At 39.5% G+C, this 19,732-nt stretch overlaps 1 protein-coding gene across 1 annotated transcript in view; it reads left to right on the forward strand.

Annotated features, from left to right (window-relative positions):
* FBXL17 (F-box and leucine rich repeat protein 17) overlaps positions 1-19,732 on the forward strand; it is a 602,098-nt gene that overhangs the window by 528,708 nt on the left and 53,658 nt on the right. The gene's annotated exons all lie outside the window — the stretch shown is intronic.

Genomic DNA, 19,732 nt, shown 5'->3' on the forward strand with positions numbered 1-19,732 from the left:
GCCCCTTCATGCCATGCCACCTGCCATGCCTCGCCCTTTGTACACTGCTTTTTCCTTCTCGATTACATTGAATGCTGTGAAGAATCCATTAAAGAGCTCATGGACATCAAGTTTTGTGTTATTGACATCTTAATATTGTGTATGACAATATATGGAATGTATGGGGATGTCTGTGAATATGGGAATATCTGTGCCCAGCCACTGCCCTCTGCATCATATGTGGCACATCAAAAGGAGATGAAGGAGTTGGGAAGCAAATCAGATTCCAAGCTAAAGTGAGAACATGGCAAAATCTGAAATTTTTTTTTTTGGTATCATTAATCTACAATTACATGAAGAACATTATGTTTACTAGGTTCCCCCCTTCACCAAGTCCCCCCCACATACCCCTTCACAGTCACTGTCCATCAGCGTAGTAAGATGCTATAAAATCTCTACTTGTCTTCTCTGTGTTGCACAGCCCTCCCCGTGCCCCACCACCACACTATACATGCTAATTGTAATGCCCCCTTTCTTTTTCCCCACCCTTATCCCTCCCTTCCCACCCATCCTCCCCAGTCCCTTTCCCTTTGGTAACTGTTAGTCCATTCTTGGGTTCTGTGGTTCTGCTGCTGTTTTGTTCCTTCAGTTTTCCTTTGTTCTTATACTCCACAGATGAGTGAAATCATTTGGTACTTGTCTTTCTCCACCTGGCTTATTTCACTGAGCATAATACCCTCTAGCTCCATCCTTGTTGCGAATGGTAGGATTTTTTTTTTTCTTACGGCTGAGTAATAGTCCATTGTGTATATGTACCACTTCTTCTTTATCCATTCATCTACTGATGGACATTTAGGTTGCTTCCATATCTTGGCTATTGTAAATAGTGCAGCAATAAACATAGGGGTGCATCTGTCTTTTTCAAACTATAGTGCTGCATTCTTAGGGTAAATTCCTAGAAGTGGAATTCCTGGGTCAAATAGTAATTCTATTTTGAGCATTTTGAGGAACCTCCATACTGCTTTCCCCAATGGTTGAACTAATTTACATTCCCACCAGGAGTATAGGAGGGTTCCCCTTTCTCCACAACCTCACCAACATTTGTTGTTGTTTGTCTTTTCGATGATGGCTATCCTTACTGGTGTGAGGTGATATTTCATTGTGGTTTTAATTTGCATTTCTCTGATGAGAAGCGATGTGGAGCATCCTTTCATGTGTCTGTTGGCCATCTGAATTTCTTCTTTAGAGAACTGTCTATTCAGCTCCTCTGCCCATTTTTTAATTGGATTATTTGCTTTTTGTTTGCTGAGGTGTGTGAGCTCTTTATATATTCTGGATGTCAATCCTTTATCGCGTCTGTCATTTATAAATATATTCTCCCATACTGTAGGGTACCTTTTTGTTCTATTGATGGTGTCCTTTGCTGTACAGAAGTCCTTTTTAGCTTGATATAGTCCCACTTGTTCATTTTTGCTTTTGTTTCCCTTGCCCAGGGAGATATGTTCATGAAGAAGTCACTCATGTTTATGTCCATGAGATTTTTGCCTATGTTTTTTCTAAGAGTTTTATGGTTTCATGACTTACATTCAGGTCTTTGATCCATTTTGAATTTACTTTTCTGTATGGGGTTAGACAGTGATCCAGTTTCATTCTCTTACATGTAGCTGTCCAGTTTTGCCAGCACCATCTGTTGAAGAGACTGTCATTTCCCCATTGTATGTCCATGGCTCCTTTATCATACATTAATTCACCATATATGTTTGGGTTAATGTTTGGAGACTCTATTCTGTTCCACTGGTCTGTGGCTCTGTTCTTGTGCCAGTACCAAATTGTCTTGATTACTGTGGCTTTGTAGTAGAGCTTGAAGTTGGGGAGCAATATCCCCCCGTCCTTTATTCTTCCTTCTCAGGATTGCTTTGGCTATTCGGGGTCTTTGACAGATCCATATGAATTTTTGAACTATTTGTTCCAGTTCATTGAAGAATGCTGTTGGTAATTTGATACGGATACCATCGAATCTGTATATTGCTTTGGGCAAGATGGCCATTTTGACTATATTAATTCTTCCTAGCCAGGAGCATGGGGTGAGTTTCCATTTGTTATTGTCCTCTTTAATTTCTCTTAAGAGTGTCTTGTAGTTTTCAGGGTATAGGTCTTTCACTTCCTTGGTTAGGTTTATTCCTAGGCATTTTATTCTTTTTGATGCAATTGTGAATGGAACTGTTTTCCTGATTTCTCTTTCTATTAGTTCATTGTTAGCGTATAGGAAAGCCACAGATTTCTGTGTGTTAATTTTATATCCTGCAACTTTGCTGAATTCCAATATTAGTTCTAGTAGTTTTGGAGTGAAGTCTTCAGGGTTTTTTATGTACAATATCATGTCATCTGCAAATAGTGGCGGTTTGACTTCTTCTTTACCAATCTGGATTCCTTGTATTTCTTTGTTTTGTCTAATTACCATGGCTAGGACCTCGAGTACTATGTTGAATAACAGTGGGGAGAGTGGGCATCCCTGTCTTGTTTCCGATCTCAGAGGAAAAGCTTTCAGCCTCTCGCTGTTCAGTATGATGTTAGCTGTGGGTTTATCATATATGGCCTTTATTATGTTGAGGTACTTGCCCTCTGTGACCATTTTGTTGAGAGTTTTTATCATGAATGGATGTTGGATTTTGTCGAATGCTTTTTCAGCATCTATGGAGATGATCATGTGGTTTTTGTCTTTCTTTTTGTGGATGTGGTGGATGATGTTGAAGGATTTTCGAATGTTGTACCATCCTTGCATCCCTAGGATGAATCCCACTTGGTCATGGTGTATGATCTTTTTGATGTATTTTTGAATTCGGTTTGCTAATATTTTGTTGAGTATTTTTGCATCTACGTTCATCAGGGATAATGGTCTCTAGTTTTCTTTTTTGGTGGGGTATTTGCCTGGTTTTGGTATTAGGGTGATGTTGGCTTCAATACGAGAATGAGTATTATGTCTTCTCTGTATGCCTGATAAAATTCTGAGGAAAATCCGTTTGGCCCAGAGGTTTTGTTCTTGGGTGGTTTTTTGATTACTGATTCAATTTCTTTGCTGGTAATTGATTTGTTTATATTATGTGTTTCTTCCTTGGTCAGTCTTGGAAGGTTGTATTTTTCTAGGGAGTTATCCATTTCTCCTAGGTTTTCCAGCTTGTTAGCATATAGGTTTTCATAGTATTCTCTAATAATTCTTTGTATTTCTGTGGGGTTCGTCATGATTTTTCCTTTCTCATTTCTGATTCTGTTGATATGTGTTGACTCTCTTTTTCTCTTAATAATTCTGGCTAGAGGCTTATCTATTTTGTTTATATTCTCAAAGAACCAGCTCTTGGTTTCATTGATTTTTTTCTATTGTTTTATCTTCTCAATTTTATTTATTTCTTCTCTGATCTTTATTATGTCCCTCCGTCTGCTGACCTTAGGCCTCATTTGTTCTTCTTTTTCCAATTTCAATAATTGTGACATTAGATATTCATTTGGGATTGTTCTTCCTTCTTTAAATATGCCTGGATTGCTATATACTTTCCTCTTAAGACTGCTTTTGCTGCGTCCCACAGAAGTTGGGGCTTTGTGTTGTTGTTGTTATTTTTTTTCAATATATTGCTGGATCCCCATTTTAATTTGGTTGTTGATCCATTGACTATTTAGGAGGATGTTGTTAAGCCTCCATGTGTTTGTGAGCCTTTTTGCTTTCTTTGTACAATTTATTTCTAGTTTTATACCTTTGTGGTCTGAAAAGTTGGTTGGTAGGATTTCAGTCTTTTTGAATTTACTGACGCTCTTTTTGTGGCCTAGTATGTGGTCTATTCTGGAGAATGTTCCATGTGCACTTGAGAAGAATGTGTATCCTGTTGCTTTTGGGTGTAGAGTTCTATAGATGTCTATTAGGTCGATCTGTTCTAGTGTGTTGTTCAGTGCCTCTGTGTCCTTACTTATTTTCTGTCTGGTGGATCTGTCCTTTGGAGTGAGTGGTGTGTTAAAGTCTCCCAAAATGAATGCATTGCATTCTATTTCCTCCTTTAGTTCTGTTAATATTTGTTTCACATATGTTGGTGCTCCTGTATTGGGTGCATATATGTTTATAATGGTTATATCCTCTTGTTGGACTGAGCCCTTTATCATTATGTAATGTCCTTCTTTATCTCTTGTTACTTTCTTTGTTTTGAAGTCTATTTTGTCTGATACTAGTATTGCAACACCTGCTTTTTTCTCTCTGTTGTTTGCATGAAATATCTTTCTCCATCCCTTGACTTTTAATCGGTGCATGTCTTTGGGTTTGAGGTGAGTCTCTTGTAAGCAGCATATAGATGGGTCTTGCTTTTTTATCCATTCTATTACTCTGTGTCTTTTGATTGGTGCATTCAGTCCATTTACATTTAGGGTGATTATTGAAAGATATGTACTTATTGCCATTGCAGGCTTTAGATTCGTGGTTACCAAAGGTTCAAGCTTATTTTCTTTACTACCTTACTGTCTAACTTAACTCACTTATTGAGCTATTATAAACACAGTCTGATGATTATTTCTCTCCCTTCTTATTCCTCCTCCTCCATTCTTCATATGTTCGGTGTTTTGTTCTGTGGTCTTTTTAGGAGTGCTCCCGTCTAGAGCTGTCCCTCTAAGATACCCTGTAGAGGTGGTTTGTGGGAGGCAAATTCCCTCAACTTTTGCTTGTCTGGGAATTGTTTAATCCTTCCTTCATATTTAAATGATAATTGTGCTGGATACAGTATCCTTGGTTCAAGGCCCATCTGTTTCATTGCACTAAATATATCATGCCATTCTCTTCTGCCCTGTAAAGTTTCTGTTGAGAAGTCTGATGATAGCCTGATGGGTTTTCCTTTGTAGATGACCTTTTTTCTCTCTCTGGCTGCCTTTAATACTCTGTCCTTGTCCTTGATCTTTGCCATTTTAATTATTATGTGTCTTGGTGTTGTCGTCTTTGGGTCCCTTCTCTCGGGAGTTCTGTGTGCTTCTGTAGTCTGAGCAACTATTTCCTCCCCCAGTTTGGGGGAGTTCTCAGCAATTATTTCTTCAAAGACACTTTCTATCCCTTTTATCTCTCTCTTCTTCTTCTGGTATCCCTATAATGCAGATATTGTTCCTTTTGGATTCATCACACTGTTTTCTTAATATTGTTTCATTCCTGGAGATCCTTTTATCTCTCTCTGCATCAGCTTCTATGCATTCCTGTGCTCTGGTTTCTATTCCATCAATGGCCTCTTGCATCTTTTCCATTCTGCTTATAAATCCTTCCAGAGTTTGTTTCACTTCTGTAATCTCCCTCCGGACATCATCCCTTAGCTCTTGTATATTTCTCTTCAGCTCTGTCAGCATGTTTATGATTTTTATTTTGAATTCTTTTTCAGGGAGACTGGTTAGATCTGTCTCTGCAGATCCTCTCTCAGGTGTTGTCTGAACTATCCTGGACTGGACTAAATTTTTTTGCCTTTTCATGGTGATAGCAGTGGCTGTAGGCAGGTTGCAGGTGTGTCAGCTGGGAGAAGAAAGTCCTTTCCTGCTTGCTGGATGCCTTGCCCTTCTCCGCTGCCTGTGTCAGTTACCCACACTCCTGGAGCAGCCACCAGGTTAATCTCCTAAGCTGCTGTGGGTGGGGTCTCCATCAGAGCCGCGCAGAGCCCTGTGGGGTGTGGCACGCATGCCAGGTGCACTTTTCCACAGTAGCAGTGCCCTTGCCGGGCAGCTGTGTGCTAGCCGCGGCCTTTGGGTCTGGCCCTGGGCGGCTGTGCGTTGGGCTGGGATTCTGGTCGGCTGCTGGGAGTGCTGCTGCTTCCTCTGGCACCGCTGCAGGTGCACGTGGGCCTCTTCCACACAGATCTCTCACAGGCTCCTCTGGCACCACTGCCGCCGGCACGCCCAGGCTGCACCCAGGCTGTTCGATCACCACTGCAGCATGCTCACATGAGCCGCTCCCAGTCCCCTCTAGTGCTGCCGGCGCACGCAATCCGCTCCCGGTCCCCTCCAGCACCGCCGCCCCCAGCGCACGCTGCCACTCTCCCACTACTCGGCCGGTGTGTGTCGGGGTCCACGCCAGTTGGAGGGACGACTGGCAGGCTGCTTAGTGCCATGAGGGGCTTCAGAGCTGCGCTGCCACCCCGGGGTTTAGGGCGCCTAATGTTTCCCGGGATTCCCAGCTGCTGGCTAATTGTGCCGGGACGACTTTGTCCAGCTGTGGGGTCCCTGTCTCTTTAAGACTTGCAGAAAGCACTCACTTTTCTTTTGTCTCAGGGGCACCAGTTGTGGGGACCTGCCCACAGGTTTTGCTTTTCCAGTTCTCTAATATCCAGCACTCGGTGCACCTTGTGTCTGTGCTCCGGGAGAGGATTTCTAGATCTGATTGTTTAGCAGTCCTGGGCTTTCACTCCCTCCCCATTCTGACTCCTTTCTTCCCACCGGGTTCTGGGTTGGGGGAGCGTTTGGGTCCCGCCTGGCTGCAGCTTGTATCTTACCCCCTTTGTCTGATGTTGAGTTCTCACAGATGTAGATTTATCCTGGCTGTTGTACTGCATCCACTGGTGTCTCTTTTAGGAATAGTTGTATTTATTGTATTTTCATAAATACATATGTTTTGGGGAGGAGATTTCCACTGAACTACTCAAGCCACCATCTTCCTGTGATCCCCCAAATCTGAAATTTTAGTCAAAAGTTGGGGGTAAACATTTACAGTTTTCAAAAACTAGCACCAGATCTTCTCCTAACACTTTACAAAGGCCTACCAAAGGCTGCTCTGAAACTGAAACCTGAGGAAGGGTCCAGTTTATCTTTAATGATAGAATGCTCCTCAGACCTTGCCAGTCCTCTTGTGACTATTTATTAATAGGTAGTATTGCCATAGATGGATGTCTCCCTGAAAGTGGATCCTGACATTAACTAAGTGTGTGCTTCTAGACTTGCCATTTTTTAATCGTTTTTTTTTAAAGCAGAAAAATAAGTCTTTGCCATCTGTGTCTTTATTTATTCTTTTTATGTGTCTGGCATGTAAATACATAAAAAAGTTTTCTTTCAATTCCTGCTTAATTAGTTGTGAATGCTGTTGTACTTGATGTTAGCGAACATTTTCTTTTACAACTACTATGATGAAGAGAATTCAGGGTTGTTCAGTCTTATGGCATTCTGAATAAACCTCATGGACTATAGTATAGACACTATGCTAAGAGTGTGTGAATAATTAATTTTTTAGACTAGGATGGAAATAAAAATTCAGTGACCTCCTTCATTCCCATGTAAATCTGAAACCTATTCAAAGGGCTATGCCTTGTCTGATAAACAGTATAATGCTGTTTTTGCTCCATTTATTATAGCCAAACAGTGTTCATTTTCAAGTATTTTATCTTTTGAATTTTCATGTGACTATATCCTGTGGCTTTGTTGTATATATAATTGCATATATTTTTTCAACAAGGAATAAACAAAGTGCTATGAAAATAGAAACAAATTGTAAACCATAGTCCTGACATGAGCAACTTAGTGCCTAGTGGGATTGTGGAGCGATTTTCATGGCTTTTAAAGGAAAGTGGAAACTTGTAGTAGTGATAAATTATACCATGGAGACCTCTTAAACACTTAGCCTTGGTGAACATTAAACCTGTCTCTTCAACAGGCTTATTGCAGGATTAGGTTTTTCCTAGAGAAAGATTCACTCTGCCTTCAGCATTGATATAAATTCGGTTTCTTCTAGATTTATAAAAGGTGCCTCGCGGAAGTCATTCAATTTTCTCACACGTTTACTTTAGAATTTGGGGAGTAGACTTAGTCATATTCTAAATATCACTCCGTTGTTCCTTAAAGATGGCCATCTAAAAAAATCTTCCCAGATTCATATTGAGCTGGTTTGTCCCAATCCTTTGTAGTAATTCACATCCACCTAAAAATTGTATTAATTTTTTCTGGCCACAAGAGTTTTGCTGATTAAGTGACAAAGTCAGTGCTGCTAAGACTTGTGAGCCATTTGTTAAGATTCTCACCCGTTTCAGGGATGAATGTGTGGGACTGGTCTCTAAAGTTCTCCGTTTGGCAGTTTGCCCAGAAAGAACTGATATGCCATTTTGAAACATCTACTGGCTGAAGAAGAGTCACAACTCTAAATTCATTTAGGAAAGTACTGTTGGAGATAACAGCACTGAAGAAACAGGCACATATCCTTGTCCTCAGGGGTTTAGATTCTAGTGTTAAGTAAATGAGTAGTATCAGCCAATAAGTGATAAGGCTGGGCAGGGGGGATTGAGGAGGACAGGAAGACGTGCCATTTTAACAAGGAGGGTTGGGAAAGGCCACACTGAAGGGAACTCTGAAAGAAAGATCTGAAGGACGTGAGTGAGCCATGAAGATCTGGGGGAGGGAGGATTGATCAGATCTGGGTGAGAGGAACAGCAGGTGCAGAGGGCATGAGATGGGACAGTGGTTCATTTATTGACAGAGTAGTGATGAGGGCAGTGAGGTTCTAGTGGAGTGAGGAGCAGGGAGAACAGCGAGAGGCAAGACCAGGAAGGATAGCAGCCAGGTTGTGGAGGGCCTTCGTGGCATTACTCTGGGTGAGGTGAGAACCCGTAGACAGCTCACATGAGGGGGAAGGACTCAATTCACTTTGAAAAGATCCCTTTGGCTGTTCATGAGAATAGATTCTAAGGAGACAAAGGCAGATGGAAAGGGACCAACCAGTTAGGAGGCTGCTGCAATGATCAGTAATCCAGGCGAGGGAGGAAGTTGGCTTGGACCCAAATGGTAGCATGGGAGGTGGGAAGAGGCAGTTGGATTCTGGGTCCATGGAAGGCAGAGCCAGCAGGATTTGCTGATGGAGCAAATGTGTCTGTGAGAGTGAGAGAGGAGTCGACTGCCAGCATTAGAGTCCCAGTGACTTGTTACGTAGTAGCCGAAGCAGGGAATCCACTCTCCATTTAGCCAGAACCCTACAAATTTTTTTCTCTGACTCAGTGCAAAAGAACGACATGATACAAGTAGTATTTATTGCAAAGTAAACAAAGTTTTATTATGGCGTAACATAAAATGGAGATGATGCTTGAATGTCAGGTTAGCTAATACCCAGGTTTGGTGATACACCTGCTCCCCCAAAATTCAATGCATGAGGATTGCAAGCAGAGGAAGGGTCAAGTTTGAAATATAAGTAGAACAAAAAAGAGCAGCTCATGTATGACTTTCCTAGATCAGGAGGCAAAATCCAGAGGAGACCTGGGCAAAGACTGGTTGGTACATTACTCAGCAAGGCTAAGCACTGGAAATCAACAAAGGAATATGACATTCCTCATTCTCAAGGAACTTAAAGTCTAGTGAAAGCACTTTGCCTTCCATGACTCAATGGAGCCCTGGGATTTTATTTATATCATTTACAGAAATGTATCTCAGTTATAGAACTATTTCAAATATAGACAAAATGAAGGTATTTCAATGTATTTTTTAATGTGTACATAGACCAGCAATATAGGTATATGAATGCAAACTTACCAATAATTTTGTTCCAAATTTTAGTATTCAGAAATTGGCTACTGTGATCACTAAGAACAATAGTAAACTAAGAGTTCATATAAGCTACTCAAAGTTTTTGCCCACAAAAAAAGTTGAGTTTGGAAAGTTAGTACCCAAATTAGCGAGAATATACCTTGAAAAAAATATCTCTCTGCATTAAGTGACAGGGTAATGTAAAGTCAGCAACTCTCCAAGAAGCGTCAGGTGTCCCCAGCCAGCCCTGAAAGCCGCCCCTGGCTAGGTTACAGCTGTCGGAGGAATCAGAGACCTGGCTTTGCCACCATGAATTACCCCCACACACACCCTTCCCCCGCCTCCAAGGGAGATCCACCTCCTCCTACAGAGAGGGCCGCCTTTGCTCTGACTCCCACCAGGCAGCTGAGGGGGCAGCTGGCCCTCCTGAACGGCAGGGCTGCCTCCACCCTCACTGAAAGGATTCCTCAGCAAGTAATGAAGGGACGTTGTGCTGGCCAAGGGAGGAAAGCTAGAGAAGGCCTTAATCATCAAGGTCTCGTCAACAATGTTTCCACAATCCTGTGCTAAATAGGAACGAACATTGAAGCCATTATTCCTCAGTCTGCCCAGAGGAAGGTACATTAGTAATTGTTTTTGAATTTTTCTTGTGACATTTTATTGCTGTTTAACTCATATAAGTTCTTATTTCTACCCCCTCCTCTCCTAGTTCTAAGCTCCCTTAAACTTATTTTGGAATAAGCCAAAGTAAAATAAAATCATATACTCTAAACTGAGCACTAAAACAAGACTAAATTTATTGATTAAATAAGAAAGGAAGCATCTTTAGCAAAAAAAGCCAGGCTTTCAAATCTTCACTGAACATTGGTTAATCTTAAACTGTCTTGGCACTAGTTTCTTTGTACAATTTTGCATATCAGGTGTTTACAGACTAAACAGTAGATGAGCTCCAAGTGCACTATGTCATTTCATGTCAATGAGCCAACCCTATTTATTCGGCTCTGCACTTAGCAATTGCAATAATCTGCATAGAAGTGCTCAGTGTGCTACAATTAAGAAGCGTGCTTGTGTGGAAGGCACACTCTTGGTTCATTTTTTAAAAAGACCATCTGTTTCTTGGTATGCTACTTGTACACGTTTTTCCTTTCATATTTCACCTTCTTTAAAAAAAAAATCCACAGCTTTCTAAAGCTTTTGATATTATGTCATTCATAGGCTTTATAGAATGCTCATTCCCTGGATTTTCAGCTGTGGTTTTTACCAGCATCCTCACAAGATCATTTTAAATCCTCAGGAATCAGAAATTAGAAGAGGAAAGCAGGGAAGCCTCCCCCACCCAGAATTTGTTCCCCTCCAGGAGCTGACAGTTCCAGTCAGCAAGCGGCAACAATAGTTGTGATAGCAGTGGTGCCAATGGTGGTTGTAACCTATTAATATTTGCAAGTTAACAGGATAAAATATATTTAAGGTTTATATATTCAAGAACCTTTAACTCATTCCTTTGAAGTGCCCCTAGGAAAGGATAGAAATGCCCTCACAGGCTGTGAAATAGAAAATTCTAAATCGGATTCTTAGACCTAAAGTTGCTGTGTCTTAATGACACACATTTGATCATGCTCAAAAAACCAAATTTTTAGCATGTTGAGAAAATGGTTTCTCATTCCTAGTTTTTAATTCGGAAAACCAACTTCTTTAACCACGTATATTTGAGGCATTTTCTCATTCAGTCTATTCTGAAGGTGAAGTACGTACATTATTTTGTGAGAAACAAACAGGATAAAAGGAAGAGGTAAAATATTCTTCAGTTAAATAGCACATTTTCTGCCCAGCAGCTATGGGAAATAGGTTAGCTTACTTAAGAAGTTTATTTTCTTATATGAGAAAAAAGAAAGATGTTTGTATAGCCTGTATCTGGAATAAAATAGCAAATTTTAGACTTGACTTCATTTAAAATGATTAAACATAACACCTGTTTATTGTTGAATTTCGTGGAGGAAAGAATAGTCTTGTCAGAAACTGTGTATTCCCAAACCTCTTTATTTGGTGTCATTTCATCTTGTGAGACTACATTATGAAAGTAAGCAGGAAGTGATGCAGCTTTAAGAAAAGCACAATGTCAGAAAAGACACTGGAGTAAATGGATAACACTGTCCACCCCAAGCTCACATGAGATGTGGATGAGGTGGTTCCTACAGTGACTTTATCCACAACTAAGAGCTTTCCCAACCTCTGTTGTATATTTTGTCTTAGACTTTAAAAGCATGACCTTAAAACATGTTTAGGTGGTCTTACATTTTATAAAAGCTTGTGAAAACAAGGGATTGATGATTATAGTCCCAAACCACCTAGTCTTTATTGAATAAATACGGACATAATACCTGGGATCTGGACTCTGTGTTTACTACACCATCTACACTACCCAGCAGGGCTTAGGTGAGGTCTGCACTACACAGATGATCTTTAAGCAACCAGTTTACGTTTTTATTGGCCAAGAAGAAAAATCTATTGTCTGGAGCAGAGAAAGTATTAAATGAGCCTTTATATCATGAGAGAAAATATGTGCAAAACAATGAGGTGAGAAGTCCATAGGTGCCTATCGCTGAGTGTGGAAATCTGGCACCAAGCGCCCTTTGTCTGCTGGCACATTCTTTGAGCTAATAGATGTCAGCCTGATTGAACACAGACGGGAGACAGTGGGAACTAATAATAATGATGAAATGTTTGAGAAGTCAAGTTTGGATTAAGGTATTTGGTTCTAGCAGTGGAACAAAGCAGCAGACAAGGCTAGAGTAAACACAGCTCTCCTGTTTAGTTATGGATTTATTATAAGCACCAAAATTACTTTTATTTTTACATGCAAAAGGTACATTCAACTTCTAAAATTGTATGTCCCAAGACTAGATGACGCAAGAACAATGCGGCTCACTGTAAATTTCTTAGAAGCTAAGGGGAGAAAAAAATCTTATTACTTTCATAAGTTCTTGCAGGAAAGACTGTTGTATATTTTTTCCTCCAGACTATTGGTGGGAATTTTTCTTCACATATAAAGAATAAACCATCCCCCACCTTAGCCCATACCCATTCTGGGATAGTGCTCTTGTGAAATAGCAGTTCTCTAAAATAAAAACACAAAAGATGTATTAACTAGGGTTACTTTTTTTTTATTGTTGGCATTGAATACAAATCAACATTATATCTGAGACCATTTTTAGTGTCAGATTCCCAGATCTAAAATAGGATATACAAATTAAAAAATTGGCAAAAATGTTTTACTTATGTTTTATGCAGCTTGTAATGGTTGAGACTTCATTTAGAATTCAAACATCCTCTCCACATTCCATATGGAATAAATTTTAGGAAGTGCCAAAAATAATAAAGGGATGCTTGGGTCTAAACAAATAATATATTTTAAATTTTCAATTATAGTAAGAAACTACTTTTTCTCTACACAAAAGATAGTTTATTAGCCTCTCCATCAAAGACTAAAATGTAGTTCAGTGTTCTATCCATGTTTATTTCTAAAACCATTAATCAAATAAATGGGATATTTGTCAGTTAGAAATCTTTTGGTTGAAATTAATGAAAACCCCAACTCAACTGATTTAAACGAAAAAGAGTGGTGGATTTGATCGGCTCATTGAACTGAAGAGGTAGCTCTAGTTACACACGAAGCTTAGACCAGCGGTGCACAGTTCTCAGGCTCCAGTCAGTATTTCTGCAGTTCTTCCCATGTGCCTCCCTCGGTGTGTTGGTACTCTCCTCAGGCTGACTCTCCTCGCGGTGGCACCAAGGGCTATACTAGTTCCAGACCTAGTACCTCATAAACACCATTCTGTGGAAAAGAAGAATCTGTGGCCCAGCAAGAATCCTGGGCTTTACTCTGGTGGGGCTAGGTAATGCCAAATGTTCATTATGGCTGTGGCCAGGAGGATGGGATTCACAAGTTTCCTTAAGCTCTTCAAAGCCTAACCCCAATGCTTTCAATCCCACCTGATGACAGCTAAGAGTTTGGGAATGGGTTGATTCTTAAAAGAAGCTCTGAGTGTTATTAGGAGAAGGGAAGGAGCATGGTGACTGAATAATTAAGAGCTGGCAAATATCCTCTGCAACTGGGTATCTAAAAAGGGTACTTACTTAGATGCCTAACATGTTAATTCCTAACAGCTTTTGGAAGCAAATCCACTTTTCAGGTAGAAGTGTATTCAGCAGATAAGCGGAGTCTTCCCCAGTGACTCTACTGCTTCATTTTGCCCCTGTCTTGACTGTGCTCTCTGGTTTGAACCACTATTCTGGCTTCAATGAACGATTTGTAGGGTTTAGAGAAAAGCTAGATTCAACAGGAAATGTGGCACCAGTTTTACATTTAGATTTTCCACTAAATCTATAATGAAGTATTCCTATGGAATGCTGGACTTTCATGTGCTGGACTCATGGTTGCACTTTGTATTCATGTTATTGTGTGAAGTGCTTCCTGTACAAACAATAATGACAACAAAACAAAAACCCTTGTAGAATGAATCTAAAGTTTTTCTCCTCAATTTTTCTCATGTCTGTACATATGCTCATCATTTCTGTGCTTTAAAATTGCCCTGAGTGGCCTTAAGTTGGACTTGAATTTCTATTCACTGCTGTCAGCATTTGCAGAATGAGTAGTGATACTGTTGCCCTTAGCAAATAGCATCATCCCTTGCTGAGTTTTTAAAGCCAAGCTCTGATTCCTGTTCTTAGAAATAAAAGGGGAGGAGTCTAAGGATTAGAATGTGGCCTTTCATCCCCTCGACCCCTCCCCCCAGTCTTCAGGGAGGGGTACAGTGAAAATTTAGTAGATCTGCTTCGCTTAAGGTTTAAAGATTCTCAAGGCAGCTCTAAACCTTTTGCACCTAAAAAGTGTTCCCAGAGGATTGAAGGAACCCACAGGGCGATGACACCATCGTCACTGTTGCCACCATCACCATTGTCGGCATTACCACCATCTATGCCTGCTTCTTCTTTTCTCTCACTCCTGTCCCAGAAGAAAATGTTACTCCCCTTAACCCAACAGTCGTCCCATCTCCTCTGCCCTGCTTCAGAACTTGACATCATTTCTGTACCTCGCCTCTGCCTACTCAGAATGCAGTGAGATTGACCTCTCTTGAGGCTATCAGTCCCCCTGAAATGCCACCATCTCTCCCTCATGGCTGTTTTCTTGACAGTCAGTAGTGAGTCCATAGCAGCTTCCTCATTTCCTACCCTCATCCCTCAACACGAACACACATCCTCCTAAAATCTCTAGTAATTCACTAAGTATTTATTGTGAGCCTATTTGTGAAAGCTAATGATTAAGATACAAAATAAATAAAACATGATCTCAGCTTTTAAACCAATCTTATGATAGCTATTTCCCACCTGAGTCAAGCCCCTGGGAAACTCCTCAAAGGGTCCCCTGTGCCCACCCGATATCAGACATACAACCTTCCCTAAGTGCTTGTACTATACCTCTTTACAATATCTGAGCCCTTGGCCAAATATGGAAATAAGTGACAAAGATAGAATTTGAACCCAAGTCTTTTGGGCATCCAATGTGAACTTTATTATTACAATTTAATTGCGCAGATAATACGTGAATACTCTGTTCCTTCTTTATTTTCTAATTAATATTTTTTATTGAGGTAATGTTGACATAAAATATTACACTAGCTTTATGTGTACAACATAGTAGTTCAACAATTATATCTATTACAAAATGCTTATAAGTGTATTTACCATCTGCCACATGAAAAGTTATTATAATATTATTGACCATATTTCCTATGCTGTACTTTTCATCCCCATGACTTATTTATTGGAAGTTTGTTACCTTTTTATCCCCTTCACTTTTATCGTCCATCCCCCAACATCCTTCCCCTCTGGCAACCTTTGTTCTCTTTATTTATAAGTCTATTTCTGTTTTGTTTGTTTTATTTTTTTAGATTCTACATATAAGTGAAATCATATGGTGTTTGTCTTTCTCTGACATATTTCACTTAGCATAATACCCTCCAGGTCCATCCCTCCTTTAAAAACAAGTATAGTGTTACAGATAAAACTGAAATTGCTCCTAGCTACCATTCCCCTTTCCTAGTGGAAAACACTGTGACATGGGTAGTTCTTTCAGACTATTTTTTATACATATTCATATGTATGTACCAATCAAAAACATGTAGTATTTTTTAATCTAAAGGAATTCTAGTATATCTTTTAACAACATGCCTCTTCATTCAGTAACATTCTTTTGAGATTCATCTATATAGAGACATACAGATCTTGTTCATTCTTTTAACCACTTTGGGGAGCCTATGAAATGAATATATTATGTTGTAGTCATCTATTCCCATATTGATGAACATTGAGCCTTTTCTTTGTTTTTTGCTATTACAAATTCCTCAGTTGACCTCCTTGTGTACAGCAAAGCAGTATATTTTGCTGGTTAAACCCCAGCTTTTGACTTGCCAGCTGTCGAACCTTGGACAAGTTACCTAAATAATCTGAGCTTCATTCTCCTCCTCACAGAGTTGTTACAAGGATTAATGAGTTTAATACATGTAAGGTGCTGAGTTACAGGCTTGGCCCATAGTAAGTGCTCCATAAAATGAGCTGTTAATGTCATGAATGTCTAGATCCTAAGTTGTGCTCATTTTCACTTTACTTGCTTCTTCTGAATTGCCCTCCAGAGTGGCCACATCGATATATTATTTCATCAGCACCATAAAAGAGTGTTCATTTTCCTAATTGTGGGGGATGGACAATATAAGTGAAGGAGATAAAAAGGTACAAACTTCCAATAAATAAGTCATGGAGATGAAAAGTACAGCATAGGAAATATGGTCAATAATATTATAATAACTTTTCATGGTGACAGATGGTAAAAAAAAAATACACTTATATAAGCACTTTGTAATATGTATAATTGTTGAACCACTATGTTATATGCCTCCCAACACCTTGTATTATCAAAGGTTTTATTTACTGTTCTGTTCAATAAGAAACAACCTCTCGGTGACATTTCAACTTGCGTTTTCCTGATTACTAGTGAATTGAATTTTTTAATGTATTTATTAGCCAGTTTTATTTCTTCTCTAATTTGTATCCATTGCCATTTTTCTATTTTTGTAGACTTCTGTGAGTTAAAAAAAAATACATTCTTGATACTAATTCTTTGTCACATGCCACAAATATTTTCTTCTCTCAATCTGTCATGATTTACCTTAGCTTAAGTATCTTTGTCCTTTAAAAGATTGAATTTTACAGGGCCACATATATCAGTCTATTCTTTTACATATTTTGGGCCTCAACAGTGGAGATGTGAATCCTAGCTCTGACACTTACTAACTCTGAGATCGTGGACAATTAATATAACCACTTGATGCCTTTATTTTCTCAACTGTAAAGTGAAGATAATAATAGTATTTACCTCATAGGTTGTTGCAAAGTGTATGAGTTAATACAGGTAAAGTGTGTGCCACATAGTGAATGTGTTTTGTTTCTATTACCTAAGCCTTCCCCAACTCAAAGTCAACAAGATATTTTCCTATAGTATTATAATTATTTTAGTTTTCTTTTAATGTTTAGGTTGTTAGTCCACCTGGAATTTATTTTTTTAATGTGTGAGATTGGGATCTACATAATTTTATGTAAGGATCATGAATTGTCTCTACATAATGATGATTATCAACATCTTTTCCCATCTGGTTTTATATGGCAACTTCTCTTATTATAGACAAAGTTCCCATATATTCGGGGGCCTGTTTCTGGGATCCCTGCTCTCCATCTATTCTATCACCAGTACTGTACTTTTTTTAATAATTGTAACTTCACATTTTGAATATCTAGTAGATATGTTCCCCTTAATTCTTTTTCAAAATTGTTTTCCTTATTCTTACACAGTTCTTCCATATTAATTTTATAGTCAATTTCTTACATTTTATTTTAAAAAACTATGTTGATATTTGAAGGGTTGCCCTGACTGTATAGATTTTCTTGAAGAGAAAGGACATATTTAATGCATTGGGTTTTCCCCTCCATAAATTAGGTATAGCTCTCCATTTCTGGTCTTCTTTTATGTCCTTTAGTAAAGTTTTGTAATTTTCTCTACAAAGCTATATTATGTTTTGTTAGGTTTATTCCTATAAAGGTTACTTTTTTATTACTATTGTAAGTGAGATATTTTTTCTCTTGTCAGTTCTAACTCGTGGTTGTCACTAAATTGGAACGTGATTGGTTTTGTGGATCTTGTAACTGGCCAAGTTACTAGACATTCTTAGTATTTTTGATAGTTGGTTATTTTGAGTCTCTTGCAATCATTTCTTTTGGAAATCCTGATCCTTTTGTCTCCTACAATTTCTGTGCCTCATATTTCATCTTGTTTTACTGGCATTATCAGGACCATGAGTACGTGATGCTAGCATGTCAGGGGCACCCCTGCTGGTCCTGGCTCTGATGGACACTTACGCTATGGCGCTCCCCAGCCTGGTTCTTGCTGCAGGTTTCAGAGGAACAGCCCCTGCTGAGACTCTCTGCTACACCCACAATGCTCTTCTTATTCTGCCCTTCTGGAGACGGAAGCCATTAGCCTAGAAGCCTCTGTCAGCCTTCATCATCTGTAAGGTAGAAGTCCTAGTATTTCTGCTTGTCATTTGTCACTGATTACGTTTTTAAGAATGAAAGTTTTCAATTAATTTTTGTTAGCTTCTTTCTTACTTTGCAGACAAGTCAGACCCAATTCCATTCTTTCCTTTCTTCCTTTAATGGTTCTTTTCTTGAAGTCCTTGACTAGTTTGTTCCCTAATCCCCCATGGCCAGGCCTTCACCCACTCTGGATAACCTCTGCCCCAGCCCCCAGCCCCTACTACAAGCAAAAGATGGTAGAGATTATGCACTGCATGTTTTTGAGCGGCTTATGGTGAGGTCACTTCAGTTCCATATATGTAGCTCTCCAAGGATAATTTAGTGACCTTTCTAAAGAAGGCGGAGTCTTAGAATGTAACTGCTATATTATCATATACTTTAAGTGGTTGGGTATCAACACTAGTAAGAAACATAAAAACTTATTTGCTTACCTCCCTCAAAACTGACTTTTATCCCTGAAATGTTTAAGCCTCCCTGAAAGAGAGGAAGCTCTGGTCTTGTTCCAGCGTCTCAAGTAGGAAGCTTACCGAATTCTGACCCAGGAGTGTTTGGGGAATGCTACACTAACAGTGGTTAACTTGAACAGCCTCCCCACCTTTGTGGGCAGCCTCCCCAGTCACCTCTCTTGTCTCTACATTTGAGCTTTATATTTAATTTAAAGTCTCAGAATTCACTGGACAAGGATGTGAAGGGGATGCTGCCATTTGTGTTATGTTTTCTTGAATAATCCCTGAGGTAAAAAGGCCTTAATTAGTGAGAAAAGTAAGATTTTTGCTACTTAAGTTTATGATGCAGGATCAGCTGGGGAAATGTTTTTAGTTCAGGGTAAAAATGTTTCAAAGAACTGTGGAACTAAGAGCTGTTCTTTGTATTTCCATCATTCACATTGTTGCTTGAGGATTTTGAAGACAATTCCATTCAGTCTCCTTCCTGAAGTTCCATGTGCTCATTAGGCAAGGCAGCTAATTATGATTTGAAGCTCCACTAGTCAAAAGAATATGCAAGTTAGTTATTTGTAGGCATTGAGCAATAAACATTGTTCACATACAGTAGGTATCATTATTTGAAACTAATTTGACAGTCGTGAAGCACTATGCACAAACTGTGGTGCTTTCCATGGAAACTGGGCACAATTGTTCTTCCTGAACTACTCAGGATCCACTTAAAGGAGTTCATAATGAGTCGTCAAAATGGTCTGACTGGAAGTACTCCCTTCACTGTTTTTCTTCAATCTACATTGATTCGCAGTATAGAATTCTGTTTAATTTTATTCATTTTTTCCCCTCAGAATCTCATATAGGTTCCTCTAAACATCTATTTATGTTCGTTTAAGTATACAAGTGAGATCATCACAGATTTGGTTGGTCATAATTTAAAAAGGGGCAGAATCTGGCACTCTGGCCTCTTGCCGTGCTGCAGCCATCAGAAGTGTGTGTTTGCATAGCAGGAAGAACTGGTCCAGGAGGTCACTGTCCCAGATCCGTAGGTGTGAGGCTTTGGGGGGCTTTCAATATAGTTCAGTTTCCCAAACAAGCACTTAAAGACCTTCCTAGGAAGACCCCAATCTGGATTTGCCACCTTGATGCCCAGTATTTCTCTCCACAGTTTCCTT

The sequence above is a fragment of the Manis pentadactyla genome, chromosome 2 (genome assembly GCF_030020395.1).
Source record: "Manis pentadactyla isolate mManPen7 chromosome 2, mManPen7.hap1, whole genome shotgun sequence".
In the NCBI taxonomy this organism is placed as follows: domain Eukaryota; kingdom Metazoa; phylum Chordata; class Mammalia; order Pholidota; family Manidae; genus Manis; species Manis pentadactyla.